Below are 18,685 nucleotides of genomic sequence, written 5' to 3'. Positions count from 1 at the left end.
CCAGCAAAGAAAGCTGACTTGAGTTATTTGTTGCCCGTGCCAAAGCAAAGATTTGGCTGCCCTGTACCTCATCGTGTCCTGTTTTGAGCTTGGGATTTACAAATACAAACAAACTGAGAAGCTTGCCTTTGAAGTCCTGCAAATCACCCCACCTGCTCCCCGAAGAAAATTAATGGCTGCCTGAAAAATGCAAGTATAAGGCGATGCCCATCATCCCCAGCGTCCTGAGTTTCAGCACTCTGCTTTCGTGTACCAGGTTAAAAGAGAGGAAAAAAGAGTAAGTTTTTAAAATGTCAGAGTCTGTATGAGCTTATCTCCGTCCGCGTTCTCAGAGCAGAACAAGGGGGAGTCACCCAACTCCCTAGCTGGTCTGGCCTTGGCAGGCAGGGAGGCTGGAAAAGATGTCTGTGAGAACCTGACAGAAGTAGAGTAAGATTTACAGAAAAGTTGCCCAGGTTGAAGCGTCACGGCTAGAAAGATGAGCTGTGCCGCTCTGTTTAGACAGAGGCCTTGCTAAAAAGTTAAAGGTCCTTGTCTGTCAGAAGGGGTGTAGGGCCACACTTCCCCTTTTTAAACTGATGCAAAAGTAGAGAGCCTTTGCTGGAAACATCTCATCTTCATTGCCCAGAGCCTTCTCTATTTGCCTCCATCATCATCTGGGCTTTTTAGAGACACTCTGCACATGGACTAAAATTTTAAATTGTCAAAGACTTGCCATAGACAGTGCTGTGAAGCTTTTCATAAACTTAAACTCTCATCGCTGTAGACCGTATATCTGTGTTTGTAGTCAGCTCAGTGTACAACAAGCTAAGTTTGATCTATGACCTTTAGATTTCCTTCTGCTAGAACTCATGCGGCATAGAGTTGCCGATGCAAAAATGGTGACCTAGAACTCTTTGCGTGTGTGGGTATGCCCGTCCCTTGATTTTAATGGGCCGTGAGCATGCCAGAAGAGCAGTATAATTGCTGGATCTGCTCCATCATGCCTTACCATGCAAAAAGTGTTTTCCATTCATTGTGTTAAATTGCAAAAAGTTTGTTGTATTTTATGATTTCTTAGATATCATAAAATATATGTGATATTTGAAGATTAATGTTAGTTGCAACTCCAAATGATACTGAGTGTGGTTCCCAATGGTTGACAAGAGAAAGACAGATAGAGAAGGGGGAAAAAAGAAAAAAGAGAAGGCAAGAAATAAAGAGAAAGAACATTTATAAAGAAGAAGCGTGGCCATAGTTGCCCCCAGGGTGAATTAAAAGCAGCTGATTATGCCTGGAGCTTATTACCTGGGATAAAGTAGCCACAATAATGTAATAGTTCTTTAAGATGAAAAAAAGGTAACTAGAAAGAGAAGAAGAGCCTATCCCAAATGTGTGTCACTGGGACTAGTGTAAGGCAGAAAGGTTTAAGTAAGTGAATTTAACTTGAAAAAAGACAAATAAAGAGACAAGGCTGGTGCATAGAGAGAAAAGTTTTATGTAAAAAGTTTGAAACATGATCTGCAATACAGGCAGATCAGCAAGAAAAAGAAAGCAAAAGAAAGAAAGAGAGATTTCTGTTCCCATATTAATAAATAAAAGTGTTATCAAGCACTTTGCTGAGAAGCGAAGTCTGTTTGCAGAAAGCTGTGCCTGAGAACCAAACACTTCTAGCCTATGCTGAAAATGCTTGCTAGTGTTGTGCTGCCTCATGGGTAACATGTATGGTATAAAACCCATTTAGCCCAACAGCTCGTGGTTCAGAGAAGCTGTCTGATCCAACCATTAGGTACGCCTGTGTGCTGTAAGTTACCCAATAAAGTCTCCTTGTAAGTAAACCCCCCCTGCTGGAATCCCAAAACACAAGCAGGGCTAGAGCACCTCACCCAGTATCAAACCCTGCTGTTAGAAGCCATGAAGGCAGGTATAAAGAAGTCAGTTAATATAACCAAAGTGTCTAAAGTGCTGCAAGGTGCCACCGAGGCCCGAGAGCGTACTTGGAGCGTCTTTTAAATGCCTATCGCCAGTATACCCCCCTCGACCCAGAGGCCCAAGAAGACGTGGGCGAAGAAAAAAAGAAGACCCGGCAGAGGCAAAAGATTCTTAAAAAAGAACCAGTGTGTCCAGTGCAGACAAGATGGACATTGGTGGCATGAATGCCCAAATAAAATGAATCAAATACACAAAAGAGAAAACCAAAGGAGCCAGAATGGGCGAGAGAAAAGACAGCTTGAGAGGGGCCGTGACATTGACTTCATAATTGATAGTAGAGTGGCATCAAGAGCAAGCAAACGTTAGCCTTAAACAAGAAGTCCAAACACTAGGCAAAGTTCTTCAAGCCCAGCGTCGCTTTGTCTTAGAAAATAAGCCCCAATTCCCATCACAGAAGTTCATCCTTTCCAACCAAGAGTTAAAGTATGAGTTAAAGAAAGAAAAAATAACCCTTTAACTCCCAGGTGGAGAGGACTGAAAACTGTCATACTTTCCACCCCCGTAGCTGTAAAAGCAGCTGGAGTTAAACCCTAGATACACTGGACATGAGTCAAGAGAGCGAGAGGGGAAGAGTGGACTATGAACAAAAATCCTAAAAATCCTTTGAAAGGATTTCTTTCCTTTTCAAAAATCCTTTAAAAATTATTCTGAAAAAGCAGTAAGAAGACTCAGGCTAGACCTTTCTGTGGGCACACCGGGAAATTGTCCACCCAGCGTACGGTCAGACCTGCAACTGGAGAAATTGAAGAAAGGGACTAGACCTTACTGCAGCTAGCCAGGTGAATAGCTGCCCGGCGTACGGTCAGATCCCAAAGAAGATCAAACATGCGTGTTTTAGTGTTAGTAGTGCTGCATTGTGTTTCCTTAATTAGGTGCAAAAAGGGGGGTCTGCCCCTAGAGAGGAAAGTCTGTCCCAGCGATTCGCTGATAATTACTGGCTTCACCTGGCTAACATCACAGGAGTAAAACATTTTTGTTTACCAAAAGATATACCTGCAAACAGGCTTATTAGCTCTTGTCTAATACCTGTCTGTAAACATCCTGAGAAAATTCAAAAAGATACCATATTACGCAATTATGGTATAGGCTTGACTTATTCCCAAAATGCTGATTGGGGCATAGTTGCAAAGATCCTACCCCCTACAGAATTTACTTTACGCAACCCCATCGTTGCTGGAACAAATGCTACGTGTGCATGAATGCTTAATTGTCAAAAATTTTCCAGAAAATATAAAGCTATCCCTGGCCCCCTTCCACTGTAATAAAATTCAAAACATATCTTTTAATGATGCCCACATACTTTTGCCTCATGGATGGTTTTAGACATGTGGTTCCCGCACTTGGTCATTCATTCCTGCCAACTTGTCTGATAACCACCCATGTTGCCTCAGCTGCCTGGTGCCAATTCTTCCCCCGTGGCCCGAGAAAATCCATCGACGGCAGCCTCGAGCACTCCAACTAACTAAAAATTGTAATAGTCATGTGCAGTTATATTCTAACTCAGGAAAATTAGCCTTAGCAATGTCACTGGTTGGGGTTCCAGGTTTAGCCTTGGCTGATGGTCTGGAGATCAACCAGTTAGCTTGCAGCTTAGCCAAAAGCATAAATGCCACCTCACGAGCATTGTCATTGTTAAATAAAGAGTTGCGTGATCTAAGAGGTGCAGTTCTAGAAAATAGAGCTAGTATAGATTACCTCTTCCTTCTTCATCATTTAAGTTGTGAGACACACTAAAAGCTCTGTTGTTTTAACTTAACTGATAACGGCAATGCTGTAGATGAGCAGATCAACAAGCTGCACAATATAGTAGCTGACATCAAAATGGGACAACATAATTAGCTCAATTGGTTAACCCCTTGGCTTCCAGATCTTAGCTGGTTTAAGGCATTGTTCATCCTAATTCTACCAGTGTTGTTCATAGAGATACTGGTATGCCTTTGCATTCCTTGTCTTATGCGCTGTTTAACCAATCTATTTTATGTCTCGGCTAATAAAACTGCCGCCCTCTACGCTCTAATAGCTCAACAAGATATTAAGTGAGTTGCTATAAGAGTCCTGTGTTATGCTTTGCAAACCAAAATGTCTATTTGTGTAATAAAATGCTATAATTGTAATGAGATTATGCATTTAAGGGGGGAATGTAGCAGCCATATCGGGTGTCAGACTAAGTAGCCTCATGCAGTCTCATGTTTCATGTTCTTGCTAAGCTCTTGCTCTCTGAAATATATGTTTGTAAGCTGACAAGACGCAGGAATTTCATATCTTGTCAATACAAGGTCATAGAATTGTATATCATGTTCTCTGCTGTTCTCTGCTGTTCCCTGCTTATCATGGCTACCCTTTAACCCAGTTCCTGAGATATAAACAATGGTGCTAAGAGAAGAAATGTTGAGGACTGCAACCCCACACGGGAGGGGGAGGAGGAGCCGTTTCATATGTGTCACAATGTCTATAAAAACAATGTGCTGATGTATTTCGGGGCTTCTGGCTCTTTGGAAATGATTCCAGCCTTAAGCCCGCACGTTAAATAAAGTAAAACTCTTTTTCCTTCACTCCGTGGTCTCTCTGACTCTGAGTTCTGCAACAATATGATGTCTGGGATTTTTTTTCTTTCCTCTGGGCCAGAACTGCTCATCCAGTTTCAAGTACAGGATCTGCATACTGAGAATAACCTACCTTATTTGCCATGAAACATTTGAAAAGTAAGTTTCCTGTTGTTTTTGTAGGCTTTTTCAGTAAAAAGAGAAAAAGAGAGATTAAGCATCCTTTTGGCTCTTGGTCCAAGTGGACCCCAGCTACATTTTAAGCTTGCACACACAAAGACTGTACTTACATGGGAGAATACAACAAGAAACCAAACCTGATCCTCTCCAAGAGAAGGATGTTGGCCTTCAAGCCAACATGCATTTATATATATCATTAATTCTTCACTGCCTTCAACTAGTACAGTTGAAGGCTACTGGAAATGCAGCCACTAAAATCAACAACTGAGCATTCATTTAGCTGTGATTTTTTTCACAACCCCAGAATTGAATTTATTGAGCAAGGAGTGATTTTTCAGAACAATTTAGAAAGGTGAACTAAATACAGCTGTGAATAAATATATGTTATCTCCAAATCAGATTTATGTAACAGTATAGCTCTCCCTATATTACTCCTAATAAGTAGAACCCACAAAATTTCACACAGAGAAATTATTCTGAACACACCAATTTCACTTCCAAACACCATGGACCTTGGAGTTGTTCATCAAGTCCAAGTCACTGGAGAGCCTACAGGACAGGAATTATTTACCCAAGTGCCCTCACCCCACACCTGGCTTGCCTGGCCATGGGGGGGGGGCTGTTGCGGGTGGCGGGGGGAAGGACGGGACAAAGGCGAAGGCCACTGGCCTTCGCCCCTGGCATCACCAAGGGGCGGGTCAAGCCGACCACTATTTAGGCCGCGCGGGGCCAACACCAGGCCCAAATTTCCCAGAATCAGAAATCTATTGCAGGTTTCGAACAGCTAGTCTTAGGTAAGATCAATAAGGAAGTGGCCACAGGGCGGGTCATTGGTCCATTTGATTCCCCCCCTTTCCCCGACCTCAGGATCTCCTCTTTGGGCATTGTGCCTAAAAAGGCCGTAGGTGAATACCGGTTGATCCAGAACTTGTCCTTCCCCAGGGGGGAGTCCGTGAACAACGCCATTCCTGAGCACCTGTGCTCTGTTCACTACACGCCGTTTGACATGGCAGTATCCATGGTGAAGGCACTGGGCCCTGGGGCCCTCATGGGGAAATGCAACATTAAATCCGCATTCTGCCTCATGCCAATTTTCCCCGATGACTTTGACCTTTTAGGATTCAGTTTTTCTGGTCAGTTTTACGTTGACAGGGCCCTACCCATGGGACATTCCGTGTCCTGTGCTATGTTTGAGAAGTTCAGTCCCTTTTTGGAATGGGCTTTGATTGATAAAACCAGGCCCCATAGCGTCGACTTCCTATTTGTGGGTCCATCCGGCACCCCTCAGTGCACGCGGCTAATGCAGGAATTTTCCGCCCTTGCAAATGAGCTGGATGTACCTTTGGCAGGGGAAAAAACTGAGGGCCCTTCCCCCACTATTAAATTGTTGGGCATAAAACTGGACTCCGTGAATCAGTTGTGTAGGCTCCCGGCCGACAAATTACAGGTCCTAAAGGACAGGATACTGCACATGCTTCATTCTAAGAAAGTCACGCTGCTGGCATTGCAGGAAGTTGTTGGGCATCTTAATTTTGCCTGTTGGGTAGTTGCCCCTGGCAGGGCCTTCCTTAGACGCCTTTGTAACACCATGCGGTGTCTGCGCTTTCCGCACCATCACATTCGGGTATCATCAGCCATGAAAGATGATCTTTTTGTGTGGCTGCATTTCCTTAACACATTCAATGGTGTTTCCTTCTGGAGGAAGGAGCTACTATTGGAAGCAGAACTACAGATACATTCCGATTCATCTGAGGCCCTAGGCTTTGGGTTTGTGTTTCGCGATTGATGGTGCCACGCACGTTGGCCGGCAGAGTGGTTAGCGCTAGGCGTGGGAACAGACCTTACCTTCTTAGAGCTCTTTCCGATATATGTTGCTGCGCACCTGTGGGCGGCCCAGCTTGCTAATTCTGTTGTGCATTTCTGGTGCAACAACCAAGCCACCGTCCAGGTCATTAATTCTTTGTCATCGCACAACAATAGAGTCATGGCCTTGCTTCGGGCTTTCACTCTGCAGTGTCTCCGGTGAAATATTTTATTCCGTGCAAGTGCCTTGCCATTATTGCAATGTGCCATTCCCAGCATGGATAATGCCTTGGCTGATGCATTGTCACGTAACCAGGTGCAGCATTTCCGAGAAATGGCCCCCTGGGGACGTGCTATTCTAGACACCATGCCAGCCACTCTGTGGGAAGTTGGCTGGAAGAGGCAGAACAGGCCATCCTGCAGTCCTTAGCCCCCAGCACGAGAGCGGCTTACGCCAGGTCAGGTAGGGAGTTCTTTTCATTCCGGGCGGCTGCACATCTTCCACAGTGCTGGCCAATACCAGTTGATCACCTACTGCAGTTTTGCGTGGATGCCCACAGGCGGGGTCTAGTGGCCCGGACCATCAGGGGGAGGCTTGCTGTGCTTGCCTTCTGGTCTAAAATCAGGGGTGTGGCTGACAACACTGTGGACTTCCATGTCTGGTGGATGCTTCAGGGTTGGTCCAGGGGGTCCCCGGTGCCTCCTGACCCTAGACGCCCTCTGTCGCCAGACATATTGCTGGGCTTGCGGGATCTGTGGCCTTCCTTGTGCAAATCTTCTCATGAAGCCACTTTGTTTCATGCTGCAGCTCTTACAGCATTCTTTGGAGCATTCAGGATATCAGAGTTGTGGTGTCTGCTAGGGGTGACCTGTCAGGATGAGCCTTGCAGTTTAATGACTTACAGTTTTCTCAGCAGGGGGCCCTTATTCGGCTTAGGAAGTCCAAGACTGACCAGGCGGGGAGGGGCGTCAGCGTGTCCCTGTTTCCAGCCCCTGTGCCAGACCTCTGTCCGGTCACTGCATTGAGGGACTTTCTCAAGGTTTGGGGAAATCTGCCTGGCCCCCTTTTTTGCCATAGAGACTCCTCTCCTTTAACCAAATATCAATTTTGGACAGTCACACAGCAAGCATTACAGGCGTTAGGTTTGGGTGCTCTTCGCTTCGGCACACATTCCTTTCGGACTGGGGCCGCCTCCACTGCTGCATCTCTGGGGTTCACATCAGACAAAGTGCAGTCGGTCGGAAGGTGGCGCTCCAAGGCGTATCGGGCATATGTGAGGCCACTGCCAGGCCTTTGGCTTGTGTGGACGTTTCTGTTCATTGCTTTTCTTGTTCTTCTAGATGGCTGGAGTGCGAGTGATCCAATGAAGGTGCTCATCTGCGGGCACAGTATGGTTTTTTGGGCCAGTTGGAGGGCCTCCTCCAGCTGCGGATCCCAGCTAGGGCTCAGCTGCTATGCCACCATTCAGTGGTTGGGCAGACGCGGGATGCGTTGGGAGCGCCTCCTGCCCACTTTATTCCAGCAAGGGCTGGTGAAGGTTCCCCCACAGATTCTAGTGTTGCACTTAGGGGGGAACGATCTAGGCCTGCTGAAAGGCAAGGCCCTGATTCTTCAAGCTTGGGAGGACTTCCGGCTGATTCGGTGTCGCTGGCCGGGAATCACCATTATCTGGTCCAACCTGCTGCCTAGAGTGGCCTGGAGGGATGGCTTGGATCCTCGTGCCATGGATAGGGCCCATAAAAAGGTCAACAGAGAGATCGGGAACTTTCTAATCAAACAGGGCGACCGGACTATCATCCACCCCGACATTTCTCCTGCTTGGGGGATGCTCTACAGGGCGGATGATGTTCATCTCACTGAACTAGGCAATGATGTCTTTTTGGCCGATCTGCGAAGGGGCATTTGGGAGTGTTTACTGAGCAGGTGGGGGGAGAGCAAGTAAGCAGAGGCTTGTCGCCCTCCTGTGGCGGCTCTGGGCGGGCTCTCCGGTGGGGGAGTAGACAGGTGAGCATTCGTAGGCACCGTTTCAGGTGACTAGTAAGGCCCGAAGCTTCCAGCTCTGGGTTTTGTGGCCCCAGTTGGGAGATACGGCTTACCTTGGAGGCCAACCCTCCGCACCCACTCGGGTTCTGTGGCTCGAGGGCGGGTGACAGAGGAAGGTCTCCCAGCCCAGAACTGGGTATGTCCGATTGGTGGGCGAGGGTGGACGCCTCGCCACAGACAACGAATGCCTCACTCTACATCTGTCATGTTGGTCTTGTTGGTGGTGTGCCTGCCAGTGCTTTCTTCGCAGATTGTAATCTATCAATAAATGTGGCCCTGTTTTATCCCAAATCGATTGGTGTCGTCTCGTCATTTCTCCCCCTGTCCACTCGCAATTGGTAACACTCTCTGCTTGGAGAATTCCTAACAAAAAACCTCCCACCAAGCTACTGAGAGTCTTCCAGATTGTATAATGGGAAGATTGTCCCTAGAACAATCCAGCCAGGATGATGTTCTCAGGCCAAATCTGGGACTGCTGGGAGGAAAGCTCATTCTTTCATTTGTTGCTTGGCCCTACCTCACTTTTGCAAGGAACCAATCACATTTGATGTTTGTTGCTGTTCAGTCGTTCAGTCGTATCCGACTCTTCGTGACCCCATGGACCATAGCACGCCAGGCCTTCCTGTCCTGCGCTCTCTCCCGGAGTGTGCTCAAGTCCATATTCATTGCATCGGTGATGCTATCTAGCCATCTCATTCTCTGCCATCCCCTTCTCCTTTTGCCCTCAGTCTTTCCCAGCATCAGGGTCTTTTCCAGTGACTTTTCGCATTAGGTGGCCAAAATATTTGAGCTTCAGCTTCAGTATCTGTCCTTCCAATGAGCAGTCAAGGCTGATGTTTAGGCAACCCTAAACTTGTGCGTAAAATGCCAGGGGTGGGGTGGTGGTGGTCTGATGTTCCTACAGTCATTTTGAGAACCCAGTTAGATTGCAAAAATGTTCTTCAGGTCTTTATTTTGTTTCAAGTATTGGCAGATGCTTTGCTGCCCCAGACTCAGATTAATTTCTGAGCATGTGTCGTGTAACTATGAAGCTGGTCCAGACTGTGATCTTAGCACTTCAGGAAGTAGGCAACTATATTTTGGAGCAGACAAGCTTTTATGGATATAAAATGACACTTCAGCCTCCATAGGAGCATGGTTAAGGTTGCTTCCCAATGAGCTAGAACCTTGAAAAATTGTACCTATTGGTCTAGTAGATCATAATTATCAGAAAAATCACAAAATTGGACATTTGTACATTTTTCTCCAGGGAAGGAAACGGCAACCCACCCCAGTATTCTTGCCATGAAAACTAAATGGATCAGTACAACCAGAGATATGTCGGTATACCATCGGAAGATGGGACTCCCAGGTCGGAAGATGGTCAAAATGCTACCGGGGAGGAAAAGAGGATAAGTTCAACTAGCCCCAGATGTGATGACGCAGCTAGCTCAAAGCCAAAAGGACGGCTAGCAGCCAATGGTGCTGGTGGTGAACGACGAATCCGATGTTCTAAAGATCAACACACCATAGGAACCTGGAATGTAAGATCTATGAGCCAGGGCAAATTGGATGTGGTTACTGGGGAGAGGTCAAGATTAAATATAGACATTTTGGGTGCCAGTGAACTGAAATGGACTGGCATGGGCCACTTCACATCAAATGACCACCAGATCTACTACTGTGGACAAGAGGACCACAGAAGAAATGGAGTAGCCTTCATAATTAATAATAAAGTGGTTAAAGCAGTGCTTGAATTCAATCCAAAAAATGACAGAATGATAATTCAAATCCAGGGTAAGCCATTTAACATCACAGTGATCCAAATATACACCCCAACCACAGATGCTGAAGAAGCAGAAGTAGATCAGTTCTATGAGGATCTGCAGCACCTACTGCATAGTACACCAAACAAAGATGTTATTTTCATTACAGAAGACTGGAATTCTAAGGTGGGTAGTCAAACAACACCTGGAATTACAGGCAAGCAAGGTCTGGGAGAACAAAATGAATTAGGACAGAGGCTGATAGAATTTTGCCAAGACAACTCACTGTGCATAACAAACACTCTCTTCCAACAACCTAAGAGACAACTTTATACATGGACTTCACCAGACGGTCGACACCGAAATCAGATTGACTACATCCTTTGTAGCCAAAGGTGGTGGACATCCATGCAGTTGGTAAAAACAAGACCTGGAGCTGATTGTAGTTCAGATCACGAACTTCTTATTGCACAATTTAGAATCAGACTAAAGAGAATAGGGAAGACCCACAGATCAGTTAGATATGAGCTCACTAATATTCCTCATGAATATGCAGTGGAGGTGAAGAATAGATTTAAGGGACTAGATTTAGTAGATAAGGTCCCGGAAGAACTATGGACAGAAGTTCGCAACACTGCTCAGGAGGCGACAACAAAAAATATCCCAAAGAAAAAGAAAACCAAGAAGGCAAGATTGATGTCTGCTGAGATACTGGAAGCAGCCCAAGAAAGAAGGAAAGCAAAAGGTGATAGGGGGAGATATGCCCAATTAAATGCAGAATTCCAGGGGTTAGCCAGAAGAGATAAAGAATTATTTTTAAAAAAGCAATGCGCGGAAGGGGAAGAAGATAATAGAATAGGAAGGACAAGAGACCTCTTCCAGAAAATTAGAAACGTCGGAGGTAAATTCCAGGCAAAAATGGGTATGATCAAAAACAAAGATGGCAAGGACCTAACAGAAGCAGAAGAGAGCAAGAAAAGGTGGCAAGAATATACGGAAGACCTGTATAGGAAGGATAATAATATTGGGGATAGATTTGATGGTGTGGACAGCGAGCTAGAGCCAGACATCCTGAAGAGTGAGGTTGAATGGGCCTTAAGAAGCATTGCTAATAACAAGGCAGCAGGAAATGACAGTATCCCAGCTGAACTGTTTAAAATCTTGCAAGATGATGCTGTCAAGGTGATGCATGCCATATGCCAGCAAATTTGGAAATCACAAGAATGGCCAACAGATTGGAAAAAATCAACCTATATCCCCATACCAAAAAAGGGAAGCGCCAAAGAATATTCAAACTATCGAACACTGGCACTTATTTCACATGCCAGTAAGGTAATGCTCAAGATCTTGCAAGGCAGACTCCAGCAATTCATGGAACGAGAATTGCCAGATGTACAAGCTGGGTTTTGAAAAGGCAGAGGAACTAGAGACCAAGTTGCCAATATCTGCTGGATAATGGAGAAAGCCAGGGAGTTTCAGAAAAACATCTATTTCTATTTTATTGACTATTCTAAAGCCTTTGACTGTGTGGATCATCACAAATTGTGACACGTTCTTGGGGGTATGGGGATACCAAGTCATCTTGTCTGCCTCCTGAGGAATCTGTATAACGACCAAGTAGCAACGGTAAGAACAGACCACGGAACAACGGACTGGTTTAAGACTGGGAAAGGAATATGGCAGGATTGTATACTCTCACCCTACCTATTCAACCTGTACGCAGAACACATCATGCGATGTGCTGGGCTTGATGAAGCCAAGGCTGGAGTTAAAATCGCTGGAACAAACATTAACAATCTCAGATATGCAGATGATACCACTTTGATGGCTGAAAGCGAGGAGGAGCTGAGGAACCTCATGACGAAGGTGAAAGAAGAAAGTGCAAAAGCTGGGTTGCAGTTAAACTTCAAAAAAACCAAGATTATGGCAATCAGCTTGATTGAGAACTGGCAAATAGAGGGAGAAAACATGGAGGCAGTGACAGACTTTGTCTTTCTAGGTGCAAAGATTACTGCAGACGCTGACTGCAGCCAGGAAATCAGAAGACGTTTACTTCTTGGGAGGACAGCAATGACAAAGCTTGATAAAAGAGTGAAGAGCAGAGACATCACACTGACAACAAAGGTCCGCATAGTTAAAGCAATGGTATTCCCCGTAGTAAGCTATGGCTGCGAGAGCTGGACCATAAGGAAGGCTGAGCGAAGGAAGATAGATGCTTTTGAACTGTGGTGCTGGAGGAAAATTCTGAGAGTGCCTTGGACTGCAAGAAGATCAAACCAGTCCATCCTCCAGGAAATAAAGCCAGACTGCTCACTTGAAAGCATCAAAAGCATCAAGGTGCTTTCAAGTGAGCAGTCTGGCTTTATTTCCTGGAGGATGGACTAGTTTGATCTTCCTGCAGTCCAAGGCACTCTCAGAATTTTCCTCCAGCACCACAGTTCAAAAGCATCTATCTTCCTTTGCTCAGCCTTCCTTATGGTCCAGCTCTCGCAGCCATAGGTTACTACAGGGAATACCATTGCTTTAACTATGCGGACCTTTGTTGGGGTTTTCTTGGCAAGAATACTGGAGTGGGTTGCCATTTCCTTCTGGAGAAGACTCTTACGAGTCCCCTGGACTGCAAGGAGGTCAAATCAGTCAATCCTAAAGGAAATCAACCCTGAGTGCTCATTGGAAGGACAGATACTGAAGCTGAAGCTCAAATATTTTCGCCACCTAATGCGAAGAGAAAACTCTCTGGAAAAGACCCTGATGCTGGGAAAGACTGAAGGCAAAAGCAGAAGGGGACGGCAGAGGATGAGATGGCTAGATAGCATCACTGAAGCAATGAATATGAACTTGAGCACGCTCCGGGAGAGAGCGCAGGACAGGAAGGCCTGGCGTGCTTTGGTCCATGGGGTCATGAAGAGTCGGACACGACTGAACGACTGAACAACAACAGCTCACTTGAGGGAAGGATATTAAAGGCAAAACTGAAGTACTTTGGCCACATCATGAGAAGACAGGATACCCTGGAGAAGATGCTGATGCTAGGGAAAGTGGAAGGCAAAAGGAAGAGGGGCCGACCAAGGGCGAGATGGATGGATGATATTCTGGAGGTGACGGACTCAACCTTGGGGGAGCTGGGGGTGGCGACGGCCGACAGGAAGCTCTGGCGTGGCCTGGTCCTTGAAGTCAGGAAGAGTCCGAAGCGACTGACCGAATAAACAACAAACAACAACACAAAGGACTCAAAAATGTATCACCAAACTGTTGTACTACTCTCACTGTAGCTGAGAAACTTAGATTTCATACACGCAGTTGGAAAATTTGTACATCTCTTCTTCAAAACAGTGGACAAGAAGTGTACATCCCAAGTGGTTCAAGTACTTTCAGACCAATCAAAAGGCTAACATTTGGTACATTCATAGTTCAAGATACCCTGATCACTGTGGAAAAGTCTGAAAGGGATACATGTTGTATGTATCTCCCTAGAAATGGAAGGATGAAATGCACCCCAATGTTTATGGTACTTCCAAGAGACTCAGCTGAAGTTTCATACATGTGTAACTCAATTCACACATGGAAAAGTCTAAAAAAGTAACATATTTTATACCCCACAGTCAAAATCTAGGGCATAAAGTTTACCTCATAGTATAGACCAGCATATTAGCTCAGACCAAGTCAAGGCACACTGGGACAGAATGTTAGAATCATACATTAGAATCAGGCCCAGATTTGGATGAGTAATACTTCCGGTACCAGCCAAGAATGTGTACTGTTTGCAGGATGCAAGCTCTGTCCAGCTCAAAAGAAGCAGAACAGTCCGTTGCACAAAATATATCTGTCTCTTCAGATTTTATGGTTGTTGTTTTAACTATGTTCAGGCAAACTATTTCAGAATTGCGGTTCTCAAATATGAGAAGATTAATCCAAAAATATCTATGAAAATCGTTTTATAGGGGCTAGATAATTGTATGAAGAAAGGAAACAGATGCCAAAATTTTATTTCACAAGACACGGAATTGTCTAATATAAACCCTATTGAATACTTAGGAAAGGACTGGTTTTGATTCACGAAGGCTATCATAGTCAAACTATGGAATTTCCATAATTATCATTAGGGCTCACAAACTTTTTCTCATCACTGTATGAATAAAAGAAGAAATATTGGGATGCGTTTTAATGTGTTTATTTGTTTTGTTTTTACTATGAGACTTCTGTTAAAATAAAATTTAATAATACCATGTATAGGCGTATTAAATCTCTGCTTTGACTAAGCAGATTTCTTGCAAATTATTATTTGCTCCTACAATTATATGATGTCAATTTTCCTGCAACATGTACTTGTGCCACAAGCTATATTTATGAACAAAACCCCATTGACAAACAATACATAGACCTTTTGCTATTAGCAGTATCACCTCAGCCACCCACAGCCCACCCCCGTTGATAGTTTACTGAAAAGCTTTGTGGGTGAGAGCAGGAGGTCCACAAATGTTGGCTTCACTTAGCAGCCAGCCATTATTTGGGTTAACCAGTCTCCTCTCCCTTAAATCCTCTGCACGTGCCAGAGAACTTGAAGAAGGAATCTCTCTGCTCCAAGGCTCAGTACAATATGAAAGACCCACTCCAGAGCTGGGGCTGGGAGGTTTATTTCACAAAGTATGCTGAGCAGCAGGGCCTCACCACAAGGTCAGGGGCATGGTGAGCAAATTTGTGGAGATCTGATTGAGATTATAAAGATGAAATATCATTACATTAAGCATTTGCCTTCTTTTGGAGTATACTATGCAAGAGTGGCCTACATTTCACTGAAGCACTGTACTTACTGGTAACAGAAACCGCTTCATCATACTCAAATGTCCCCCATAAACTTTTCAACTTTTAAAGCTGTCCTGCCTTTTCTCACACTGATATTACCAAACCTCACCTCACAAGCATTCATCAGCACAATAATCAGGGAGGTGGGATTCAGCTTAATAGAGTGCCCCTCACAGTGCAGAATACTTGATCCATTCAAGGCACATGGACATTACTACATTATTATATGATACAATGTTTAGATTTTCAATCAACAAACTCGGGGTCACTTCCCATATTAAACTTTTACATCAAAGGAATTTGTGCAAGTTTTTATGTTGAAAACTGTTTGGAGAAGATGAATTACAAGCACATGTACTTTCAAATCAGATATGAACAGGCAAATTCAGATATATTGCCTTCCCATATTTCAATGTATCACGTGTGTGATTTGCAGGCCTACTCAACATGAGCAAAGCATGGCACCCCAGACCTTGCTCTCAATAAAGATATATAGTTGTGCAAGTATTAAGAGAAAACATTGTGTCCTTAAGTTTAGGATTTGCAGAAAATGGTTTTTAACAATGACCCAGTTCCCACATAGCGACAATGTAGCTGTCTCCCATCTATTCATCACTTCCGCTTTGCATCTGGTTTATCAAACAACCCAGAAATGCCCTGTTCCTCGGTTGTTTGCTGTGATGTTCAAATCCAGCACTCTGGGTTGTTGAGGGAGAAACAACCCAGAGTTTTAACCCACGGTTGCTATTGAGTCAAAACTCTGGGTTATTTCTCCCTCAACTACCCAGAGTACCAAGTTTGCACATCACACCAAACAAGCTAGAAACAGGGAGTTCCCGGGTTGTTTGCTAAACTGGATGCAAAATGGAAGTTGTGAGTGGGTGAGAGGTAGTGCATGGCCCCAGTGAACCATGATTCACAGGTTCCCTGCCCCTCACAGGGACTTTTAAAAAAAGTGCCAATGGAGGCTTTTCTCCATTTTTTTGCCCCCACACAAGAAAAGAGATTATGGGGGGGGGGGAGTTATTTGGTGGGAAGGTTTAAACCTCTTCTCCCACATGTAGTGGTCCCAATCCACATCACGGCCCCATGTGCTTACTTAAATGTTAAAAAGGTGAGGATCAGCTACACGCTATTTATTTAACATAATGGGGCTGTTTGCATGACACAACAGTCCACCATGGGTTATCTTACCCACAGTGAGGCCTCAGCACGTGTGTGTGTGTGTGGTGGGGCACATTTTGAATACGCAACCCTCATATAACCCACACTCGCCAGGTTCACATGACACAACAACCCCAGAGTGAGGGTTGAATATTCAAAGTGGTAGCTGCGGGCACCCCAGCTCATCGTGGATTAAATATAAATAACTCATGACAAGCTGCAGCCTGACATCCGAACCTGGTCAGTGTGTAGTTTAGCCCGGAAATCCTGTGAGTTACAAAATGAGTGTTTATTATACAGCTTAACAATAAAGCCCTATGCCACCCATAATACAGATTGCATTACTGGATCAGACTAAGGTCCATCTAGTCTAGTATCCCGTTTCCAACACTGTCCATCCAGATGCTTCTGGGAAATGTACTAGGAAGCATGAAGGCAACAGCCCTCCACCCTGGTTCTGACAAGGGCCTCTTTTCCCTTGACGGTAATCTCTTGTGGGCAGAAGCAGGCTGGTAGATGCAGGGCCAGAGCCTTCAGCGTGGTCACTCCCTTTCTATGAAACTCCCTGCCTCTAGAGGTCAGGCAGGTGACAACACTGTGTTGGTTTTGGCGCCTCCTGAAAACAGCTCTTTTCCAGGAAGCCTTCCTTGGTTGATCAGCCTCGGTTTTATTGGCACTGTATCTTTTAAATAATAATTTTAATATCATGTTTCATTATTTTTTAATCTCATGTTCATTTTATCTCTTGTTGTTCAACACTCTGGAAATCTGTTTAGAAGCAGAGCGGTATACAAATGTTGTAAATAATAATAATAAATAATAAACATGGGTGGAGACACCTTCTTGTTCTTTTATCTCTTGCTCTCTCTCTCCATCCTTCCCTTCCTCCCTATCCAGTGGTCTGCCAGGGGAAGGACCGAACATTCTTTCCAAAGGTCTGAATGGATTGCTTTTGAAAATAGATCACTGACTGTCCATCTCTGAATGGTATTCTAAAGTATCCTTTCTGCCTCTGAACATGAGAGTTCTATTTAACTATCATGGCCATTAATAGATACTCATCCTCCATGAATTTATGTAATCCTTTCCTAAAGCTACAGCCATTACCAATTCATGTGCTACTGCAGTGAATAAGTTAATTATAATTATGAAGAAATAAATGGATCTTGCTTTTTTCTAGGAGCACAGTTTTTAGAGACATTTGCAGCTGATCTTTTTGAACTGAACTACCAACACATACTCTTGGTGAAAAGAGAGGGTTCAAAACTTATAGGGTTTTATCAAGCTGAACAATAACAAGCTTTGCAATGCAAACCTTTTATTCTTTATTAGTAGAGCTGACCACATATAAACAAGAAATGGGGAGGGGCACTTTGTGTCCTTAATTATAGCTGCTAAAGAAAAAAATAACATCCCGAAATATATTAAATATAAAATGAATATAGATCTCAAGCACGTTTGGATACCAGTAATAGTCTGTGCTGCAGCATGTGGTGTTTCCTGAACAACAGGAAATCTTGTGTGGCTGCTTATGGATGCCACAAAATCAGCCCAGGTTAACTAACTACATGTTGAGTTGCTTTAGGTCAGTTTTGAGAGATCCAAAATAATTTGCTTATTTATAAGCATGGAGCAGCTACTTAGAGCGCAACCCTATACCCCCTAGGCAGCGCCTGAGGGGCATATGATGCTGGGATTTCCCCCTCTGAGGCAGTAGACAGAACTACAACCTTGGCGGGGGAAATGCGAGTGGGGATTTCCCCCTCCTAGCCCACGGTGCCTTCCTTTCCCAACGTTAAAGCTCCAGCCTCAGGAAGGAGAAGGAGGAGGAGGGATAGGGGCATGCCAGTGGGCAGGGAGAGGAGTGGCCATGGATCTGCCAGATCCAGTGGCCTCTCAGCCCCTACCCCCAGCAGCACAACTCAGCTAGCCAAGCTCAGAATCCCATCTTGTGTAAAATACTGCAAAGGACGACGAAGAAGATAAAAAGCCTCCAACGCTCCTCCTGCCCTGCTGGCAACAGCCCGACAGGGCATAGGATGATCAGAAGCCTCCAGTGTCACATAGGATTGCACTATTAATGTTCCTTTTTGGGAGAAGTCACAACACTGGTGAACCAATCAGCCCAGCAAAGAATAATTATAGCTGCTTTTCTTCGATAAACATAAATTAATATCCAATCAAGTGTGTGCAATGTAATTTCTGTTGAACCTGCTCAAAGACTGTTGCAACCACTCACAATTATGCAGCTGCCAATCTGTTTACCAAGAGATGCCTGTTTTGTTTTTTAAATTACAAAATCAGCCAAAGGAAAAACAACAGCTCTTGTGGGATAAGTTTCACCGTTAACAGCCTACTTCATCTCCAATGCAGGGGGGCACATGAAGAGTTGTGCAAGCAGCAAGGCACAAATACATCTTCCTCTTGACATT

The 18,685-nt window shown here is 44.7% G+C and overlaps 1 protein-coding gene and 1 pseudogene across 2 annotated transcripts in view; one reads left to right on the top strand and one right to left on the bottom strand.

The window, feature by feature from the left end:
* Window positions 1–18,685, bottom strand: part of ZNF831 (zinc finger protein 831) — a 127,905-nt gene that overhangs the window by 55,597 nt on the left and 53,623 nt on the right. The gene's annotated exons all lie outside the window — the stretch shown is intronic.
* LOC146348911 (uncharacterized) lies at window positions 5,701–17,549 on the top strand (annotated as a pseudogene).

This window comes from Heloderma suspectum, chromosome 4 (assembly GCF_057233095.1).
Source record: "Heloderma suspectum isolate Gila_16-S chromosome 4, 16-S_ref, whole genome shotgun sequence".
In the NCBI taxonomy this organism is placed as follows: Eukaryota; Metazoa; Chordata; class Lepidosauria; order Squamata; family Helodermatidae; genus Heloderma; species Heloderma suspectum.
This window is presented reverse-complemented; position numbering and strand designations above follow the sequence as displayed.